Here is a 22,889-nt window from a genome sequence, read left to right as displayed (position 1 = left end):
CATTGGCGCAAAGTCATCTGGGACGAGAGAGCAACAGGCGCTGACATGAAACATGAGCTGAAGATGAAGCAGAAACTTATGGAAAGTGGCAGAAATTACACCGCTTGTGACTATGTGCTCAGAGCACCCAAGTCTGCCGTCCACAATTTTGGCAAGCACCGCAGAGTGACGTTGAAGCTCAAAAAGTAAACAGTCAATTACCATCACCATTTGAGCGTTCATTTCTGGTACACGGTAATGAGCATTTAAGGCAAAAACTATCGACCACCTCAAAGCCCCTTTGATGACACTGCCGTCGCCCTGCCCTTGAGAAAGAGACAAAAAGCACTAACAACGAGTCGGCATCTGTCGTCCTTACTGGTTTATTAGACAGGCAAAAGTGCGACGAAAAGCGACAGGGGACGCGCCCCCACTATGTTCATTGCATCTGGACGCAGCAAATTCTCTTCTTACTTCTATACCAGCTCGAGCACTAACGACCTATTAAACACCCATTACCGACAAAGCTGTCGTAAAAGCACGCATACGCGCAGTACTCCCGAGAAAGTTGCAAGAAAGCCCTCGGGCCGTTAATGCGAAGAGACGCAGCCAGCCGGCACCAGATGCGGGAAGGGGACATTAATCTAGAAACTGCGTTGTGCAGCTACAGACTCGCTGTTCAGCGTACGCGCGAGAGGCGAACAGGCCGTGAAGGATGCGCGGTAATCCCCTTTACGGCAGTAAAACGCGTCCCCCTTTTTTGTTCTTGATGAGACGGAATCTGCGCCCACGTTTCCGTCTTGCGCCATTCTGTACACACGCTTTCCAATCGCAAGCAGACCGTCACAGCTGCGGGTGGCGTGGCTCTCGGAATGTGCGTTACATCCTTTCCCTCACTCATCACCGGGAAAGAAAAAAAAATCTAGCGAGAACTTCATCCTGCGCCGCCACCTGGATTCAACGTGGACTGATGAACAAACACACAGCTCGCGCAGTTCCAATCGAAGTGCGCAAAATTCCAAGGTTTGAGGTATACGGAGTTCAACGTCCCAAAGCTACTCAGGCTATGAGCGACGCCTTAGTGGAGGGCTCCGGATAATTTCGACCACCTGGGTTCTTTAACATGCACTGACATCGCACAGAGCACGGGCTTCTAGCATTTCGCCTCCATCGAAATGCGACCACCGCGGCCGGGATCGAACCCTCGCATTTCGGGTCAGCAGCCGAGCGTCATAACCATTGAGCCACCGCGGCGGCAAATGCCAAGGCTGTTTGCGAAGTGCCAACGAGGCTAACACTGAATCGACGAGGGCACACTACGCCGGCGCCGAGGATTTACAGCTGAAAAAGCAAAGGCGGAACGCGCCAGGCTTGCCACAAGTGCCGTATAATTTACGACCCCCATCTTAAACCTGATGATGCAGGCCACATATACGGTGAATTCAAACAGTGGAACGCTACGTGCAATCAGTTTTCGGTCAAGGCTCTACCAGCAAGGCAATAGAGGAATGCCACGGTGACGCAACCTAAAAGCATTCGACACTAACCCCGTTCTAAGCCAACGCCGAAAAGAGAGTTGCGTTTTACGCAGAAAGGGTCAAAAGACACGGGACTGGAGAGGAAGAGAGAGGAGAGGGGATGTGAGGAACTTAACGACGCCTAAGAAACCGACGCGAACTCAACGAAACCCCGACTGCAGCAACCTTGAGAAACTGTTGGAAGTGGCCACTTTATGCGATCGTAAATGAACGGGCGGGCACAACAAAGGCTGCTCAATAAGGCACGCATTATTCCGAACTTGGAGGTACCGAGCAAATGCAAGCTTTCTCGCAAAGTGCGGATGAAACCAAATAATTCACTGCCAGAACGTAACCAAGAAATGGTGCCGAGGAAGATAAGAAAGGACATTGAGAGAAAAGAACATGCACAGGTCGTAAATCTCATAAACCTCGTGAAACTCCACTTGGTCACAAATCATCATAGGTGCACACCGCCAACGCCAATACTCGTCCTTCCCTTCGCAGACGCCTGCAACCTGCGGTGCCCCTAGAAACGTATGTTTGCTGCTTCCCTCAGGCACTCCGATAACTGGGAATGACAGTGAATACAATCTATTCAGAAACGCCACAGTACAATAAACGAAACAAAGGTCAATAGGCAATAAAATAAAACGCTTTAATGGAGGTTAATGGAGGCGACGACGAGCACTGCACACATGGTTGGAACGTCGAGAGCTCGGTCACGGCCGAGGCGGCGCGCGGACGGTGAGGACACACAACCCCCCCTGGCTGCGAAAGCGCGCCAGCCCAAGACTTATAGAAAACTGTGGAAACGAAACAAACCTGTCATATGCACAGCTGGCTCTTCGATGACCGCAATCCCTTGTCGCTGCTTGAAAAATGCGCCCTGTCCAGTTTGCCACTCCGCTCCCTCGATGCGACATATAACCACAGGACAACCGCACAACACAGATAGCGGTAACGGCGGAGAGGTGTTGCTTTTCTTTCTCTTCCCGTCACTCCGCATACTCGCCCTTCGGCATACATTAACGAAAAAGGTACAGACTTGTTACACCAAAGAATGCCGAGAGAGCTCCATGCTGAGGCCCATGTGTCCAGGTGCTCGTGTCTGTCGAGCGGCTTGGGTGGCAGCTCCGGTTGCGAAGATGTCAATCGCGCGTGGCCCAAAGTACGGCACAAGTTCACGAAAAAGTGGTCTAGCGCAGCCTCCGCCACCGGAGCGTGGCAGAAGGGATGTGTCACTTGAGGGACCTGTAAGGTTTGTATGTCCAGGACACCCTGACCTGAGAAGTCAGCGCAGCGCCCTCTCGAATTTTCCGCAGCGCCACTTACTCGCGGAGGGATGACCACCGGGAAGGTTTGGGAATCCACGCTGCGGATCCTTTTGTAGAAGGACTGCGTCTCTTGTGGAAAAATTTAACATAGGTTGCGGATGTGTCATCCAGTGTATTACCGGGATTACCAACTTCAGCCGTGCGTCGATACCGCACAGGTAAATGTCCAGGAAACAGGCCGCGCTGGGTAACGCGCAAACGGCTTCTGTGGAGTCTGTACACAGGAGAAGCCGGGCCGAATAAGTGTTGCTAAAGCGTCTCGAATGAATGGCAACGAGCTCTGTCGGCCTAGAAGAAAGAGATGCCGCTGTGAGATATGAACATGTCGGGCGCATATCTGTGTAGTCTGTACACAAGAGGAGCCGGGCCGAATAAGTGTTGATAAAGCGTCTCGGATGAATGGCAACGAGCTCTGTCGGCGTAGAAGAAAGAGGTGCCGCTGTGAGATATGAATATGTCGGGCGCATATCAGGGTAAGTTGAAAAAAAAAGATCAGTGTTCAAAGCGTAATCTTCTGTAACGCTGACTCGTAAACATCCACCGTCCTCTAAATGTTAGTCAATTGCCGCTGCTGCCAAAGTTTGACGTCTGGGTGCCATTCAGCTGCGCGTCTTGAAAAATACAGACACTGAGGACAATTCAATCGATTTATTGCTCTAAGTAAAAATTGATTGTCTGGTTATTTCAGGGCATGTTGAAGTTTATCCGGCATTCAAAAAAGCGTTCACACACGAGAGAATTGAATTTGAAATTATTCCCGCCACTCGAGCCAAACTCGTGACACCCATGCCGAATATGACTGGTTGCCGCCGTTTTGAAGTGGATCGCAGTGCAGCCTATCGGTGTCGACACCCACGCAGTTTACTTCCCAAATCGGCCGGCTATGAGGACACCTGCATTTCGTTTAGTGGACTATTCTAGCTTGTAAACGCTCCCATTTTTGGCGAGAGTGGCCTCTATCTGCGATTAGAACGCGGTGGCCTGTCGATACAAGTGAAATTCAATTTGTGCTCCGAGTTCGTTTAAACGTTCCTTCGGGCCTGTTTAAGAAAAAAAAAAAAGGCTTTTTAGATAGTTGAGGCGTTACGAGAGACCCTATAGTCCCAACGATTTCATGATGTCGTTATGACTCGTCGTGTTGTTTTGAAGCTTTTTCCCGTGTATTTTACTAAAATCAGCTAAAGTTCTCGCTAGGGTCAGGAATACATACGAAGGTAGGAACAGATTTCCTCTTCCGGACGTTGGACAATTAACTTTTTAGGTTCCCAGCAATCTTGGAATATATGCGTGCGAAGGTATGTATAGCGTACTCGGAAACATATACTTGTTCGGGGCTGGCTTTGTGGAGAACCGTACGTTGTGTGGCCAGACGCTGTATCTTTTACGTGGAGGTAAAATCACTAGCACTAAAGTACCTCCTTCTGCCTATCTCGTGAAATCCCCGTGCTGCTTATCCAATACAGCGGAGTACTTTGTGGCGTACTGCATAGGACACTGCACTGAGTTCAAGATATGGAACACAAAGAAAGTGCGGCAAGCTTCCGTGCCCCATATGTTCGTAACAGAGACTACGCTTCAAGGTTTACAGCGACAACTGTTAAGCGCCCGTCCCTTGCTTCCTCGTCGCCTTAGGCGTAACCGGTGAGTGCGTTAACAGAGAGTTTTAGTTTCACGTACGTACAGAGTACACGTACGCAAACGTGAGAAATCTACGCAGCATACGCGCATGTTGTTTCAAACCCTTTTAGTTGTACGTACGTCACAGGCGCCGCGCATTGTTCCTAGCGCCATTTACTAACCAATGCAGACACTGCTGTACTCACTCTAGACAAGACGAGTCACAGCCAAAAGCCAGTCGAACTGTGTCGGAGCGCTGCTTCGTTAGGCTTAACGGCTGGGAAATCGCCCTTATATCTGAAAAACAAACGCTATTTGTCGCTTGAAACTTTATGCGAGGGTAAGAATGGGCAAACTGATGGCGAATACAACAGTTTACAACACGATATCGCGTCGAGGGACTAGCGACGAAGCTGTTATCGCTGTGAAGCGGGAGGGCAGGGCGCCGCCATGTTGTCAACGCTACGGACTAAGCAACGTAAAGACCGCAAAGTAAGAATCCAAATCTCACGTACGTACGTGAGACTCACGCATTCCCTTTGCGTTCTGCGCATGCGCACTGGTCACCCGTAAGAGCTCTACATACGTGAAGCCACTACGTACGTGAAACTAAAAGTCTCTAATGCCACGGTCACGTGACGTGATATGTCACGTGAGCTTATGCCACGGTCAACCTGGGTCGCATAAGCATACTGGATGCTCTGTTTGGAACAGCCGCCTGCCAGTGCAGGGGTCCATCACCTGACCACTACACCAGTGCGCCAGGAATATATATCCCCAAAACTAAACGCCTAAAGAGCTGTCGCAGAACTTCGCGTTACACAATCGCAACCGTCCTGTCAGTTTTTTAATCCCCTGAAGAGGCGAGGTGGCGCCTGCTCTGCGAGGCGTCAATCGCAGAACACTGCTATAGCGACCGCTCTCCTTTTACTTTTTTTTTTTGCCACTTCCACGGGAAGTGTTTGTTTTTCGCCAACCAGAGGCAGTCGTCCGCGGCAATGAAATCTCCGGACTCGAGGACAGCGGGAGCGACGCTCCGTGACCAGAATTCCTGTCGCGCTTCGGCGGCCGGCCGCGCATTTCTCTTTCGGGGCGAGCGCGCAGCCATGCGGCGGACCATCAACCTATCTATCGCTCAAACTGCGACAAGGTGGAGTGCGGCCCCGCTGCACGGTTCATTTCCTCTCCACCTACGTCTACAAGCAGTGTTCGAAGTCCGAAAGGCTGGAAGCGACAGAAACTGCAAAACAAAATCGCGTTTGCATTGCCCTTTTGACGGCCCTTAGCGGCACCATTAACCCCAAACTACAACTCCCACTACCACTGCTACCTTTTCTGCAAAGCGTGAGCAATGACCGGAAGCACAGCATTCCCCCACACACACCTGGTAATTACTACTCCTCCTCCTCCCAACCACTAACAACCACTATATCCAATACAATACAACTGCTGCTACCGTAGCGCTACTGCTACAACTAACACTACTCGTACAGTAATCACTACAACCAATGCTGCTACGATAATGGCTAAGCAAAGGTTTTTTTTCTTCTTTTATCCAGTCTCTAGGAAGTAGTCCTCAGTTCAGCTACCGCGCTTTCCAGCTCGGCCACGACGAGTTCCAGACAAACATACTTTCATCAAACCAAGAAGAAACTATAGCAGTCTTGAAACTTGTAGAAACTTTGACACGCCTTTATTTTTTTATTTTCGGCTCAAGCCTTGCAAGCGTGAAAGAGCTCCATACTGAAAGCTTTCATCATATCAACTGCGAAACTCTCCACCGTGTCCATGTATCGAAATCCAGCACTGGGATGATGGTAACGATATGATGATGTAATTTTAGAGCGCGAGGACAGCTCTAGCCATTAGAGCGCCATGGCACAAAGTATTTGATCTACGCAATGTGGGGTCAAAGACTCATTTCCCTAGCATTTCACCCCAGATAAGCCGAACACAGAGGAAGGCGAAAGCTTGTACCCACTGTAACACTGGTGGGTGCCCGGCGGTACTGGGGATCCAACTCCGCATCACCCGCATGCGAGGCGGATGCTGAAACCACTAGGTCCGGTATAGCATATCCAGTACTCAGACCGGAACAAGATTTCGGGGTTAACCTATTCTCACGCCACTTGCGGCGTTCAGATGAAGTACACGATGTTTTTGAAAACGCAATTGTGTCGCTTCAGCGCGCCGCCAATCCTACCGCCCAAAGTTGGTTCCTAACTCACAGGCGGCGCCATAATTACTTATGGCGTTGCTAACCTCCAGAAACTGGCCGCGGGTTCTCGGCGGATTTTGACCCGTAGTTCTGTAACTAGGTACGCTTAAAAACAGTTTTACCCTGGATCGTGTCTGCCTGCACTACAGGCTTCCCAATACTGGGCACCACCAAAGACGAGCGACCAATGCAGACGGAATTGGTCGCAACTGCGCAAGTCCCAGGGAACCTCACCGCCACAGGCAATCTGCGTCTCGTGTTTCACAAAGGTCAGGAAGGAGAAGCATTGACCAAAGCAAAACATTCCGGTGCGCTAGCACTCGCAGCTGCCATTGTCCGCATTTAGACGTTGCTTGTTTATCTGAAGTCCTGCTTTGTGTAAAAGATGCGCACACCTCGCTCTCAGTCAAGCGAACTCGTCGGAAACTTCTACACGGCGAATCGGGAAAAGTAAGTAAAGCTCAAAACAAGATGCAATGGGGGGGGGGGGGGGGGAAGAAATAGAGAGGAAGAAGAAATGAAAGGCGAAAACCCCGCGAAGGGGGCAAAATTTACAGCTGGGCGTCTACCGACGACTACAGCCTGGCGTCCGTCACGACCACAGAGACCGACAGGCACGCAGACCTGCACTTCCGCGCAGCTTAAAAACAACGCTCGCTTTCAAGGCGAACCGGCGAACAGCGAGAAGGTGAAGAGAGAAAGAACAGCGCTCGCGACTTCAATAACCCGAAGAAAGGAAAGACGCCGAAGAAAAATAACAAAAAAAAATTGCACGAAGTACGGACGGAGAGAGAAAAAGAAAAGACCAACCGCGAAGACAGCGTCAGTTTAAAGCGCAATTTGAAGCGCCGAGAGGGATAAAAAAAAGCCGCCGCCGAGCTCCCCGCAGGCCGCGACGAAAAATAGACATCCGGCCCGCGACGACGCCGGGGGGGGGGGGGGGGGGCAAGGCTTCTTCCAATCGCGGGAGACTGAAAGGGGACATCAATGGAAGGGCGACTTGGAACCCCCCACCCTCCCGGGAGCGACTGTTCCTGGAAGAAGTCGTAACTGTCCGAATCCGAAGGACGCGCCGCGGCCGTTACGTGTAAAATACGCGCCGTGCGCCGGACGACGGCAGACGACGGCAGTGAGACAAGGAACGCACGGCTAGAGAGGCCGGCGTGACCGGTCCGACCGAGTCGAAATAGGAACGCGGAATGTGACATCAGAGTGAAGAAAAAAAGAAAGAAAGAAGGAAAGGAAAACGAAACCAGGTCGACGTGGGGATTTTCGCGCGCACCCTTTCAATGAGTCATGTTCGCGCAGCGGAAACACCGCCGAACACACACGCACCAAACGCCCATGCACGGTGCTATCAATGGTTTAACGTTACTACACGCAAAGCTATCCAGTTGCAATCCGTGCAACCCTCTCAATTTCGATGCAATATTTCTGTATAAAAGTTTAGGTGTTTTTCTCTCCCCCGATTTAGCCTGACATCTGCATGTGACGAACATCATTTCATCTGCCAATAAGACATTATGCTCGAAGTGTCACACTCGTTATGGCCCTCATCAGGTCGGACTACTCGACCCTTGTCCGACCGAAACTGCAGTACTTTCCGGAATCTGGCACATACATCAAGTATATATCTCGCTCACACCCTCCAGGGAGTTCAAAGCAGGACCATTAGATTCAAACATTCTTGTTATTTATGCAACGTCAGCATTTTATCCGTAAAATCGCAATATGATCTGGTCCAGAACGTATGCACTAAAACTTACAATAAGTTATGTTTCTTGCCCAGAAAACTAGAACATACCCCCTCCGACGTTAGGCTTATGTCACCTTGGTTCGCCCGGTCCTCGCGTATGCGGCAATTGTGTGGGACCTGTGATATGCAAAAGATATTTGCCGTGCTCGAGCGGACCAGCGACTTGCAGCCAGGTTTATCCTATCAGACTACAGGGCAACGTCATCGGTATCTAAAATGTTCACGCGGCTTGGGCTGGAGCCGCTCGAAGCACGTCGAGGTAGAGCAAAACAAAAATTCCTGCACTTAATCGACTATCAGAAAATAGGTTTTCCAAGAGAAATATTTGCTTCACCCACCGAGAAGATCGGCACGCCTCAACCATTCCAGAATGGTAAGCCCGTTTCTTGCAAGAACCAAACTCTTTCGAAAATCCTTTTTCCACATACCATTGAGCAATGGAACTGTTTGATGTTATACGTTGTTGAAAGCTCTGATATCGCTAAGTTTGAGCGCTCTGCAAAGACGCTCCTCCAGTAACCTCTCCTGATTGTGTAGCGGCGCTGCCTGCAGTATTGTGAAATAAATAAATAGATAAATAACACCTCTAATTCCGTTTCCGCATCCCTAGAGTCTGTCTTTACCAAGTATTTATATTCTCCACTTCAAAAGGAACCCTACACCTGTGCACCACCTTCACGCATATCATACCGAACAGGACATTCCCTTCAAATTTCCCGCACCACTAAGTTTTCAACGTCATTCTTTCCTAGGACAGAAGCCAGCTGTAACAACATCTGCCCCCGCAATCGCAACGATATCCTGCCGTTCTGCATTCCACAAAAGTGCCGCCGCGATTCTCACGTAAAAATAGGCTTGCTTTTCATCTTATAGTTCCGTATGATACGAAATAAAACGATAACACCTGCATCGCACGCGGAAGGTGCGAGGTTCGATCCCCAGTGTCGCCGGGTACCCAACCGGGATATATTGTATGAGCACAACCTTTCCCCTGCCCTGGTGCTCGGCGTCACTTGGTTAATATGCTTGGAAGAATGGGTCCTTGACTGAACCTAGTGTAGCCGCATGGCTGCACTTAGGTGGATGATGATTGCTAACTGCTCACTTATTACAAATCTACCCTACCTCGGGGGATATTCCTAAACATCGAACCAACCCCGTGCCCCCTTCGATTTGATCGATTCGCTTTCACCCTACCATCTGATCTGGTGGCCGTCCTGGTTAGATCAGATCAATTGGTATAGAGCGAGTGAGTGTGAGCGAACAACTTTGTCTGAAAGCGACTGTCACGGACTAGCGTGGTCCCACGTTTGAATCCCGGGCGAGGACGAATTTTTCTTCAACAGCTACTAAGTTTCTGTGAAAGCTATATAGCTTTCCTGTGTAGCCGTATGGCTCCGGTTGCGTGATGGTGATGAGTAATTGCTCCATTACTAAAACCTACACCATCTAGGCGGCTTTCCCGAAAACAACGCACCGAAATGAAATGATATGCACGTCTTCCGAAAGACGGCGAAGTCTGACCATTGTTTTCATTGCTGCCGCCCCGAAAACGTGCGTATGTGTTCGACAATGAAGGCATGCAGACTGCAAGATTCCAGAACCTGCTGCATCTACACTCTAAACACGAATAAGCCTATATGGAAGTAACAAAAGGAGTAAGCTGTCCCCTGGCACGGTACGCTGCCCAAGTTCCGTAGTAGATTTCGATCACTAAATGACTAGAATGCGTACTCTTGTCGACGGAGACACCTGCCCACTGCGAAGCGTAGAAACTACCTTGATTCAGCTACCAATGGGAGGCTTTTAAACGCGGCACTGGAGGCCTCGAGGTTAGAAAACACCGGAGGTTGAAACCTCGGTAAACATCTACTTCACTGCTGCAACTTCGCATGTTTTGAAGAGGCTATTTGTTTCTGTTGCCTCAGCGTAAGCATCCTGTATTGATAGTGACGGAAATCTACCCTACGGCTTTGCACAGCATACCCTGCACCGTAAAGGACGCGTGCTAGATGACAGCTCCCTCCATTTTTACTCATTTCGTGTTTAGAGAGTAGGCCTAGAGGAATGCTTACGAAACCAAGGGCGAAATTCTTCCCGCATCCGGCCGCGGCTAATAATAATAATAATAATTGGTTTTTGGGGAAAGGAAATGGCGCAGTATCTGTCTCATATATCGTTGGACACCTGAACCGCGCCGTAAGGGAAGGGATAAAGGAGGGAGTGAAAGAAAGGAAGAATGAGGTGCCGTAGTAGAGGGATCCGGAATAATTTCGACCACCTGGGGATCTTTAACCTGCACTGACATCGCACAGCACACGGGCGCCTTAGCGTTTTTCCTCCATAAAAACGCAGCCGCCGCGGTCGGGTTCGAACCCGGGAACTCCGGATCAGTAGTCGAGCGCCCTAACCACTGAGCCACCGCGGCGGGTTCCCGCGCCGCGGCTACTGACGGATTCTTTTTAAGGACTGCGAGGAACAGCGCCCTCGGGTGTTTTTTATGCACAAGAAAAGCACAAAGAAGCAAATGAGAAGACCGAGTCGCTTACTAAACCACGACGTGTGACCATAGGTGATAAGAATTATAAGAAAAGCAAATTAACGCTACTTGGAAAAATGTCCTGCATCACGAAATCTCTCCGAATTTCCCGCAACTTCTCGCAGTATACGACACCGGAATCTCCGAATGACGCCTGCAGGTAGCACACCATTCAAGAAAAAAAAAAAACGTTTACTGCGTGCCCCTCGGCCGAGTAAAAGCATGAAAAAATAACAAAAACTTACCGATAGTAAAGTCAAACATAAACTGCCGTCTTGACGGCGGTGAAAAAAAGCCTTCCAAGGCGGTTTCCAAGCGTTTAGTTTAAAAAAAAAAGCAATGAATACAGTTGCCGCGTATACAACTACGGATATGGTGGAAAAGAAAAAACATTTCAACTGACCCCTTAGCAAAGCACTTAGCAGCACCACGATATTTCGGCAGCGTTTCGATGGAGGCGAAACGCAAAGGTGCCCGTGTGCTGTGCGATGTCAGTGCACGTTAAAGATCCCCAGGTAGTCGAAATTATTCCCGAGCCCTCCCATACAGCACCTTTTTCTTCCTTTCTTCTTTTACTCCCTCCTTTATCCCTTCCCTTACGGCGCGGTTCATGTGTCCGCCGAGATGTGAGACGGATACTGCGCCATTTCCTTTCACCCCAAACCAATTTTAATTTTATTTTCAGCCCGCCGCGGTAGCTCAGTGGTTAAAGCGCTCGGCTACCGAGCCGGAGTTCCCGGGTTCGAACCCGACCGCGGCGTCCGCGTTTCGATGGAGGCGAAACGCAAATGCTCTTGTGTGCTTTGCTATGTCAGTGCGCGTTAAATATCCCCAAGTGGTAGAAATTAATCCGGAGCCCTCCAGACGCAAAGGCGCTTGTGTGCTGTGCGATGTCAGTGCGCGTTAAAGATCCCCAGGTAATCGAAATTATTCCGGAGCATTCCACTACAGCGCCTCTTTCTTCCTTTCTTCTCTCAGTCTCTCCTTAATAACTTCCCTTATTGCGCGGTTCGGGTGTCCGCCGAACTGTGAGGCAAATACTGGCCATTTCCTTCCCCAAACAACCAATTTTCAATTTCCATTTCATTTCCCCCCCAGCAAGGCTAAACCAAACAGGCATTCCAGCCAACGGGAAAGAGTCTAAGGTTCAAGCTCGAATCGACTGACCGGGGCCAGACACGAGACCACGGCGTACACCTGTCCCCTGTCCGTCGGCCAATCCGATCCACGCAGGCGACGGTGATATTGATTACCCGGTCGGAGCGCAAACCCTGAGGCCGGTCCCAGTCGAGCCCGTACCACGTTGTACGGGACAGACGAAACGGCATTCTATCGGCCGCGCAAAGCTAGGGAGGGGTGCGAGGGAGGAGTGCTCTCTCCCTTCCTCTTTCTCCATCCCCTGGCACCGGGCCAGCTTGGAGCGGGACGCTTGCTCCCGAGGTTCTCTCAGCCGACTTCTTCGCCGCGTTTGGGCCATCAAAGCCGACTTTGCCGAGCTCCAACTGCTCCACCTACATCTAGCTCGCACGCCAATTTCGCAATGTATTCAAATGACCAAAGGTTAAACTGGGACAATGAATAGCTCGTCAGACAAGGAGGTCAACGTGAGGGACACAGCAACGCGAATGTGTTTTCAATGTTTTCCGTTCCCTATTGTCTGCATGCGGTCCCGAGATTTGCTTCGCAAACTAGAACTACAGAGTAAAGCACTCCCTTGTCCATAGCCGGATATAACATAAAGTAAAGCTCCGCCCACATTCACAACGGCCATACAGGATTCGTCCGCGACAAAGAAAAAAAGTAGACCGCTGATAAGGTTTTCCTTGCGACCTAAACAAGAAGCATATCAGAAGGTCAAATTATAAGCTCAGGAATTCTGATGCCTCAGGCTTGCTTGATACATTCAACCATTAAAAAGATAAACTCGTTTACTGCTGCGGTTGGTGAGCAGAGCAATACAGGAGCCAGCAGACTATGGCGCATTGCTACAAATTGGTGTCTTTACAGTACGAAAGCACTACTTCACGGGGTCAAACCCAACCGAGAAGCTTGTGGCATCCCTGACCTTGAGGGTGCGGAAATAAAATGAATATTCCCGCGACTGGGTTTCGAACCCACGGTGGCGCAAACAGATCAGCTTCGCTGGCCACTGAACGAGAGCACTATGCCGTCGCCGCAGCCGAACACCCTCGTCTTAAATTGCGACACACCCTCGCGCTGTGCACTGCACATCGTCATCTTCGTCAACTTCCATCTGCGAAGCAAACAGATCAGATCAGCTTAACCTCGATCAGACCTTAACCTCAGCCTTAAAAAGTGGTAGCGTTTTAACGTAGTTAACTAAACCAATTGAGTAGACGTGCGAAAGCATGTTTTTCCTCTTTGGCTCATGCTTTTGCTTTGCTGGGTCGTCGCCACGTCTGGTGACGATATTAGTTAATAATAATAATAATTGTTTTTGGGGAAAGGAAATGACGCAGTGTCTGTCTAAAATATCGGCGGACACCTGAACCGCGCCGTAACGGAAGGGATAAAGGAGGGAGTGAAAGAAGAAAGGAAGAAAGAGGTGCCGTAGTGGAGGGCTCCGGAATAATTTCGACCACCTGGGGATCTTTAATGTGCACTGACATCGCACAGCACACGGGCGCCTTAGCGTTTTGCCTCCATGAAAACGCAGCCGCCGCGGTCGGGTTCGAACCCGGGACGATATTAGTTCGATAGTAGTTTTGGTGATGACGACATGCAATGCACAGCGTGCAATGCACCGCGCGAGAGTGTGTTGCAGTTTAACACGAGGCGTGATTAACTGCGGCGATAGCATGCGTAGTGCCCTCGTGCACAGGCCAGCGAAGCTGATCTGTTCGCGCCACCGCGCGTTCGAAACCCAGTCGCGGAAGTATTTTATTTATTTACCCCCATCGGTTTTACCCATCGGAATAATGCTTTAGCAGCAGTATCGTCGTCAAACGTGCCGACGACCCAGCAAAGCAAAACCATGAGCCAATCAGGCTTAACACACGCTTTCGCACATCTACTGGGTTTAACTACGTTAAAACCCTACCACTTTTTTAAAAGTTGTATCCTACCATAATGCGGATATCGTGTGAATGTTGGGTTTAGCTGCAATTTTTTTTTCAAATGGCCATCTGCAGGTCATGTAATGCGAAGGCAGATAACGCACGGGTCCTTATAGGTAACGCAATGGATTACAAGAGAAGGCAAGCATAGCAGGGGCCAACAGAAAGTCAAGCGGGCGGACGAGATACGGAAGTCTGCAGGGATAAGGTGGTGATAGCTGGCACAAGGCTGGGTTAATTAGAGAGATATGAGAGAGGCCTCTGTCCTGCAGTAAGCGTAGTTAGGCCGATAATAGTGATTGGTTTGGTTTGGTTTATGGGTATTTAACGTCCCAAGGCGACTCAGGCTATGGGGGACGCCGTAGTGAAGGGCTCCGGAAATTTCGAGCAGCTGGGTTTCTTTAACGTACACTGACGTAGCATAGTACACGGGACTCTAGTTTTTCACCTCCATCGAAATTCGACCGCCGCGGCTGGGATCGAACCCGCGTCTTTCGGGTCAGCAGCCGAGTGCCATAACCACTGAGCCACCGCGGCGGGTGATGATGATAATTTTTGTAGTTCTTTGTTCTAATTTGTCGCTACTTGTTTATTTTAGAGCGAGAGCTGTTTTACTGACGTTTTATACGCTCATATGAGGGATTGGGAGGGTCGGCTACACGCTTGGCTTCCGGGCTTGTGAACACGCTGATATAAGAAAAAAAAACGCGAACTTTCCCATAGCCGTTCAAAGCACTGGGGATGACTTTAGGATGTTGTTAGCTGTATTACTGCAACAGCAATCTTAAAAGAAAATGCAGTTCTGGAATATGCATAGAAATTTACATTATTGTGCCGAAGGCGGCGACAATTCGTTCATAAATAACGAAGACAGTTTTAAAACTTCCGCGTCCTCCTCAACAGTGCTTGCAATAATAACTAGTGTCGGTTTCAGGCGCTTGGGTTAGAGTGAGCGCCTCACTCTTTCCATTGCCGTCACCCTCCCCCATCAGTTTGAAGCACGGTGGAAGGTGGGATGAACGGAAACACGGAACAAGGCAAACAGAACAGTGCAGGGAAAGTAATCGCGAAATGGATCGAAGGGAAAAAAAAATCGAAGCACCGGGGTCAGCGAGGAAGAAACGAAGACAATCAAAACGAGAAAGGAAGCACGGCCTTCCAGCCTCGCGCGCTCCACGTCTTATGGGCACGTGGCTGCCCTAAATGGGAGGAGCAGAAGGAAAAGAGGAAGCGGAAGAGGCACTGACAGGCCCGAAACAAAAAGAGAGGCCCCCCCAAGAAGGCGCTGTCAATAATAAAGCAGCTCTCGGACGCCGCGGATCCATTATTAAGGGGTCACCGTGGCCACGGCGTGAATGGCGGACGCCGCAGAGCTCGCGCTCCCGAAGCTGCCGAAGTTGCTGCCTTCGTTCCGTTCGCGGCAACCTCGCACGAGTCCTCTCGCACCGGGAGTCCTTTCCCCAGCAGCTCTTCTTTCCCTTTAGCAGTCCCCCTATCTGCAGAAATCCCCGTTTTCCCAGAGCGCAAAGCCCGGAGATAGCTCGCCGGACAGACCATGTCGCTTCGAGTATTTAGGTGAATAATGCAACACGAGTTATTTTCTACAGCCGTGTCCTGGTCGCCAGAGCGGAAGTTCGGTTTGTGCGTGCAAATCAAATAATTATTCATGGGGGGGGGGGGTTGATTCACGCGAACGTGCAGGAGAAAAATTTGCCGCCGTAGATTCAAGTCACCTCTCTGTGAGCTTTCTCCATGCTTTGCGCTTATGAATAAAATTGAAAATTGGTTTTTTAGGAAAGGAAGTGGTGCAGTAACTGTCTCACGTATATCGGTGGACACCCGAACCGCGTCGTAAGGGAAGGGGTAAAGGTTTGGTTTATTTTATGGTGTTTAACGTCCCAAAGCGACTCAGGCTATGAGAGACGCCGTAGAGAAGGGCTCCGAAATTTCGACCACCTGGGGTTCTTTAACGTGCACTGACATCGCACAGCACAACGGGCCTCTAGAATTTCGCCTCCATCGAAATTCGACCGCGCGGCCGGGATCGAACCCGCGTCTTTTGGGCCGGCAGCCGAGCGCCATAACCACTCAGCCACCGCGGCGGCGGGAAGGGGTAAAGGAAGGAGTGAAAGAATAAAGAAAGAAAGAGGTTCGTAGTGGTGGGCTCCGGAATAATTTCGACCACTTGGGGATCTTAACGGGCACTGACATCGCACAGCACGCGGGCGCCTTTTACGTTTCGCCTCCATCGAAACGCGGCCGCCGCGGTCGGGTTCGAACTGGGTACCCGGCCGGCTCAGTAGCATGATAAGGCGATACATGATGCATGTTTATTTGAATACAAACGCGACAGAAAATAACAAATAATCTCACGGTGAAGCGAAATAAATTTGGCACTTCGTTGGCTGCCGATAGCAGGAAGCTGAGATTGTGAGGTGTGGTACCCTCGACTTGCTGCAGCCTGCTAGGAAAAAATTGGCACCGAAGAGGAGGAGGATCTGGTGGATCGCATGTGGTCTCCGTCGCGACCGTTTCCTTCAGAGCAATCAACAACAACAACTACAACGACCGTTTCCCCGTACCCTTGCTCTGCTACATCTCTGGCCCTGACCCTCTTGCCGCGGTTTCCCGAGTGCCCACAAACCAGGACATTCTGGTGGAGGTGCAGACATTTGTGCGCGTAGTCCCCACGCTGCCGCGACACCGAGACCTGCTTCCAAGCCCGGCCTTCGACCATTCGCAGAGGAAGCGGAGAAAGGCCCGTGCAGGAACTGAACGTGGCACGGCCGACCGTGTCCCAATGTCAGCAAAGCGACTTCTTCCTCGCTCCTGCATTGTTTTTACCTCTCTGACGCTCCTTGTGCGACTGCCGCGTTTCATAGAGACACCGCAAAGGCTATTAGAGTGTTTTCGAAGAGGGTAACCGAGCTAGGGGCCCCTTATTCGCAGGGCGTAAAACGGCCCTTCGAGTCTGTACTCGCGAGGGGGCCGGCTGCGTTCGGACCATGTTCTTGCATCGCCATTTCGGCTGAAAAGTGAAACGCAAAATTGTAAATCTCGCAAATTTAATTTAATTTACACTTTTATTTACGCCAGCATAAGCAAACGGACAGCAATAATTAATAAAAACAACGCGTCATGCGAAATACAACGCCTTGTAACCACTTTTCATGCAAACAACACAAAACTGTTCGAACATCCCGCGCTTTCTGAAGTCTTGTCTCCGTGGGAGCCAAACAACGCTTACTCGCTAACTTACCAGCTGTCCAAATCAAGACGCAATCTTGAAATCTGCAGCAAAGTGCATGATTTAACAAGACCTGCACGCACTCAGAAAAGAACAAAAAGCATTGAGCTGTGCCTTGGAACAGGCAGGGATGAAGAATGTGTCACACAACGGACGACAGTTTTTCCAGCGGGAACAAACAAATATAAGGGGAATCACAACTGCAGCAAACAGACGTCGTAGAGCGCAAGGCTGATGCCGGACTAAGCCGTCTTACACTGCAGCACACATTCGGCAGAAGCCAGCGCGCGAAGCCAGCTCCCTATTCAGCCGCTCGACGGGCATCCGGCTCCCCGACGTGCCGAAGAAGTGAGCCAGCCGGCGGCTTCGGCGCACGAGGAAGAACGGGCCTGCTGTTTTCCTCCAAGTCGGGCGCCGTCCTCCAATGCGAAACTATGCTGCTCGGGCGCGGTGATTTAGTTCATACTTCGTTTACCGACGGGATTAAGGCGAAAAAAGAAATAAGCTCGCAGCCACGGAGCATGCCACGAAGTCCTCCGACGGCCGGACGCTGCCTTTTTATGGCGCCGCTTTGGGCAACCTGTTCTTAAACCTCGCGCGCCTCAATCGACGACCAAGCGACTGCGCCCGCTGTAACCTTGCACGGGGGGACGACGGGTGCGTGGTGGGCGGGGCACCTTGCCAAGCCGGAAAAGGAAAAATCCACGGACGAAGAAGGCAAGCAAGAAAGAGTGGAAGGAGCGGAAGGAGCGGTGCGCCTCCCTCACTCAGGAAAGGGTGAGGGACACGAAAGGCACGCGCGCCAAAAGAAAGCTCTCCGCTCACTTTCGGCAGTGCTCGGCTGCGCACGCCCGCTGCACGCTCGGCCATAGTACTACACGGCGGGACCAGCGGAAAAAGCAAACGGGCGAAGAACAAAAAACAAGGAAAGGACGACCCTTGCGGAATACGACCGGGAACACTGCTCAACGGGGCAATTATGCGGACACGCGCGCGTGCGCGCACCAGTGTTTTTCTGGGCTTCCTACGCGACAGCACGCCAGCGGTTGTGCCAGCGCGAAGACATGGTTGCACGGTGCCCTTCTTCTGGGAGGCTGTGCGCTGGCTCGCGACATGGACAAGACAAGAGCGCGAACGCAGAGAGCACGGAACCCACAGCAGAAAGGTTGGCGCTAGGGAGAAAAAAAAAATGTGGGCGCAGATGGGGGCGGGGTGTTGATTGGGCGTAATCATAGGCTGCTACTCCCGAAAAAGCATGCACGTATCTAAGTAGGTGCCCAGTGGATAAATGCTGTCGTGCTTCGATGCTAAAGGAACAGTAGCAAGGCATTCAGGAAAATGCCGTACACATGAAGATGAATTAACACTTACCAACAGCAAAAGCAAAGCAGGGCTCCATTTTAAAGGAATGGTGACAAAACATTCCTCGACTTGCGCCTTTTGCGCTTTAAAAGCTGGAATTCGCCTAGCGGATGAGGTCGCTGCGCTCCATCCAGCCGGCGACGAATAAGTAATGACGTCGGCAATTTAAGACAACCAACCAGCAGCAACGAAATGCAGGAACGCCCATGTATCGATCGATGTATGGGTACACGTTAGAGAGCCCTGCAGTTAAGTAGAAATGATGATGATGATGATGATGATGATGATGATGATGATGATGATGATGGATTTTTATGGCGCAAGGGCGCCTATGGCAAAACAGCGCCATGTCAAAAAGTATTTCGACTTCTCAAGGTGGGGTCAAAGACCATTTTCCAAGCATTTCACCCTAAATAAGCCGAGCATCAGACCAGGGGAAAGCTTAACCATTGCATCACCGGTGGGTACCCGGCGGCACTGGGGGATCGAACCCCGCACCTTCCGCATGCGAGTCGAAATGAACTCGGAACCGCGCACTATATACATGGCGTGCCTCGAAGCTGCCACTGTTGCTTTGTATGATACAATTTTCACTTTGCCGACCACCCCCGTGATACGTTTTTGACGTCAACAGGAGGTGGGCGACCACATGGTTCGCAATGAGGGCGTGTCGTGCTAGCCGTGGGGAACAGGCCACTCCTGGAAGTTAGGCTCATCAAGCTGGGCGTCGCTTCAGTTGGCGTACGTCAGGCTGTGTGTCTCGGCGGGGGCCATCTCGCCAAGGTTATGCCGACGTCACGACACGCTACACTTGCACGTGTTTCGCAACGTCTTCGGTGTCAAGCACAATGTGTACGCTTTATGCGTGATGAATACATACATTAACCGCATAAACATAAATCGAACCACACCGATACTGTGACTACGCGCCTTTTAGCGCGAGTCTTTGAAGACTAAGTAAGAAAGTATACAAAATATCCCTCACAACAAGGCCGCATGATTGTTAAACGTAAACACACAGAATCTTCCTCGAATACAATGATTTGATCAGGCCGCTTTCTTTCTGCTATTATATAGAGTTTACCGCCGTTATTGAGGAACAAAAGATGAACGCTTGGTTGGGTGCCTTATCGTTCATCGTCGTGTTGATGCACATGCACCCAAGCATAAAAGACGGCAAGGAAAAACTCAACTTATTAAATATCGAGGAGAAGAAACACAAAGAGATATCATATTTCGAGAAAAATACGAGCATTAACGCGTTGTGATGACTATTCGTTAACGAAAAGGAGAATGGGGGCGAGGGCGTTTTAACGTGTGCGGTGTGTTTTATTGCGCTAGCTATTATGAAGTTATTATTATTAGAAACGATGCCTGCCAGAGGGGACGAAACTCAACGGTGGCCAACGTATCAGCCAATCAGACAAGCGAAACAAAAGAAAAAAATCGATTTAATTCGCCGGTACCGCATGTAGGGGCCAAAAATGTAAAGAAAGTACATAAAATAAACGTTGAGTTCTTTATGATCCTCGGATCGGATATTAGGGAAAGACAGGAAAGTTAGCCGAAATCTGGAAGTAAAATGCAAGATTATATTTCGTTTTACGGAAAAAAAAAGTTTTGCCAAACGCCGTGCATGGCGTATCATTAAAACTGATAATTAATGCCGAACATACGTTGCGAAGCGCTTCAACGCGACAATTCCACGCGAAATGGCTGGGTATTCCCTGCTTCCGAAAAACAATCATTAGAACGAAAGATAGCAAAATTTTATTCCGTTAAAAGATGCCTTAAACACCTGGACTCCTTCCAGACGTGATCGGACAAAGGTATTCTTCCTAACGCCAGTGATTTATTTACGGGTAGGTTCTTCGCAACGATTTGCAACCGTTTCCAAATCATGTAATAGAGCAGCCACTGTTCCCGCTGCTCCGGACACATCCTAGAATATCTATAGCTGCTGTTCTAACGTGATCGCATTTTGCTTTCATTGCTTCCGGCGTTCCTTTACCTCTCCCCTTACGGCGCGGTTCGGGTTGTAAACCGAGATGTGAAACAAATACTGCACCATTTCCTTTCCTAAAGAAGCAATTTTCATTTTTCAATTTGCTTCCGGCGGTCGCACAGAGCAGTGCGTTTCCAAAGCCACTTTGTGAACCTGATAGCGACTCGGCAAGTCATAAGCCCGCAAGAGAGCACTGTTTCAACCTATACACTCGCGCGCTCGCATCCGCAGCGGCAAAAATGCGCATGCAACGTATTCCCTTTTGTCGCTGTAGATCCGCACGGGCTAGCGGCAGGCGAGACGGGGCTGCAACCGCGTCTCGTGGCCACGACAATCGTCACCCAACGTGGCTTACAGCTACATACCTTCGTGCACATCCGGCGATAATAGCAGGCAGCGACCCGCAGCGCACGCTGCAGAGAAACATACTACTAGCTGCCAGCCGATGCACTGCAAAGTTACATCGACCGGGAGTACTACAGGGTTGCAGGACCGGGCACTGTAAGAGAACGGCGCGACTATCACAACCGCATTCGAGCGTTCTACCCTACGTTGCTGCGGGGATGGGTAACAAATATAAATTGTCACCGGTGTGAATGACCTCAGCTCGTCAAGACAAAGCGATGGACAAATCGAAGCCCACATTCTAACGCATTCCACTCCGCGGGCATCCATCGCATTGATCGCCCGTTAATTTATACGGTGCTCATTTCACTTCCTTTTTCGCCCCTACCAAAACAGCGCGGTTCGGGAGCCAAGTGATTTTCGTGATAAAACTTTTTTTTTTTGTGCAGCCTCCAGCGAGGCAGGCTGATAGCGACAGTGCATTTACCGCTAAGAAATCTGGCAGGAGGGCGTCCAGCATATTACGAAGAAGGTTTGCTGGAAGTGTGTTCACTCAGAGAGAAGCGCAAACAGCTGCAGGCGAAACGTGTGCTTCTTACGCTCCTTCGGATATAAACGGGTATTGATTTTCCCCTAACAGAGGCCACAGGGAATTTTTAAAAATCGATACCTTCTTTCATTAGCCAAGTAGAGGCGACCTCCACTTAAGGCGCGGCATTGCCTAAGGACTCAAGACACGGTGACGTTGAGTTCGTAGGTGATTACATCCTTTCCTGCCAGAGGTCTGCTCTTCAAAACTACTAATTCCTGTCGAGCTAAGGCTCATCCTTTCTGTTCTAGTACTCTTATCTTTTGGTGCGAGGTCTGCTCTTCAAAATTACTTATTTGGGTATTCTTGTCGCGCGATTAAGGCCCATCCTTTCTTTCCTAGTTCTTTACCTTTTGGCGCGAGCATCAGGGGTCGTGCCCTTAATTTAATCTAGTGCGAGAGTATCTATCATTCGAACTGTGACGGGCCTCTGTCAACTTTAAACCTCTTAAAATTGTGCCACATTTTTTTTCACAATTCTTGACGTCAGCGAGTTCCAAAAATTTCAATTTAATTCGCAAGTCAGAATGGAACGGCCCTTCGCACAACGCCGCCGCACCCAGTAGCTATTTACATTTGTAACCATTTAACAATCCGTTTTAACTGCGAAGACATATGTAAATCACTATGACTGACCTCTTTAGTGGTTTGAAGTGATGCCACATAACGTGATGCGACGTGACGTAGTGGCCAGCTCACGTACGCCGATTACAAGCAGCGTTAGACACCCCATAAGGTACGCCTGACAGACTTCGTAACAGCACAGGAGAACTACAGTCGTGGCCAGAGAAGTTACATTGATCGGGGGACATGACAAGGTACATTTACATAAGTCGCGAAGGCGGCCCTCGAATGCGGTCTCGAACCAAGCGCCAGTGACATCAGTTAGGGCTGTGGAGCTGAAGCGCCAAACGAAATGAACAAAAATAACACAAAAATAATTAGTTAGATATCTGGGATTTGAAACCAATCGAAGCACAATTGTACTTACTGGTTTTAAATGTTTACCTATGTACATGGTTGGAAAGTAAAACGCTTTTTTATGGCAAAAATAAAAAACGGCAGAGTCACTTAAGGCTGCTTACGCGTCGGAATGCGAAAGAATAACTGTCCGTGGGTGCATTGTTTACACATAACTTTTGTCCATGCATTGAATTTGTACAGGGTCGTCCGTTCTTAGGCTGAACACGGAGCGCCGATACGTCCGACACAGCCGCGCGTCGAAGCAAAGTGTCGCTGGCGCAGAGGGACCTGGAGGCGATGCTTCGAGTAGTGAGCACCACTTCGCTTCGATTTACGCC

General features: G+C 50.0%; 1 protein-coding gene across 3 annotated transcripts in view; it reads right to left on the bottom strand.

Moving 5' to 3' along the window:
* The window catches only part of LOC144136741 (beta-1,3-galactosyltransferase 1-like), a 93,636-nt gene that overhangs the window by 58,736 nt on the left and 12,011 nt on the right, over positions 1-22,889 (bottom strand). The window contains exon 1 of one of the 3 annotated variants that reach the window (XM_077669322.1): positions 2,322-2,417. The exons of the other annotated variants lie outside the window; for them this stretch is intronic. The gene's annotated coding sequence lies outside the window, so the exon portion shown is untranslated. Of the gene's footprint in view, positions 1-2,321; positions 2,418-22,889 lie in introns of those variants that run through there. 3 annotated transcript variants of the gene reach the window in all.

This window comes from Amblyomma americanum, chromosome 6, assembly GCF_052857255.1.
Source record: "Amblyomma americanum isolate KBUSLIRL-KWMA chromosome 6, ASM5285725v1, whole genome shotgun sequence".
Lineage (NCBI taxonomy): Eukaryota > Metazoa > Arthropoda > Arachnida > Ixodida > Ixodidae > Amblyomma > Amblyomma americanum.
Note: the sequence above shows the minus strand (reverse complement) of the source record. Positions and strands in the feature narration are given on the sequence as shown.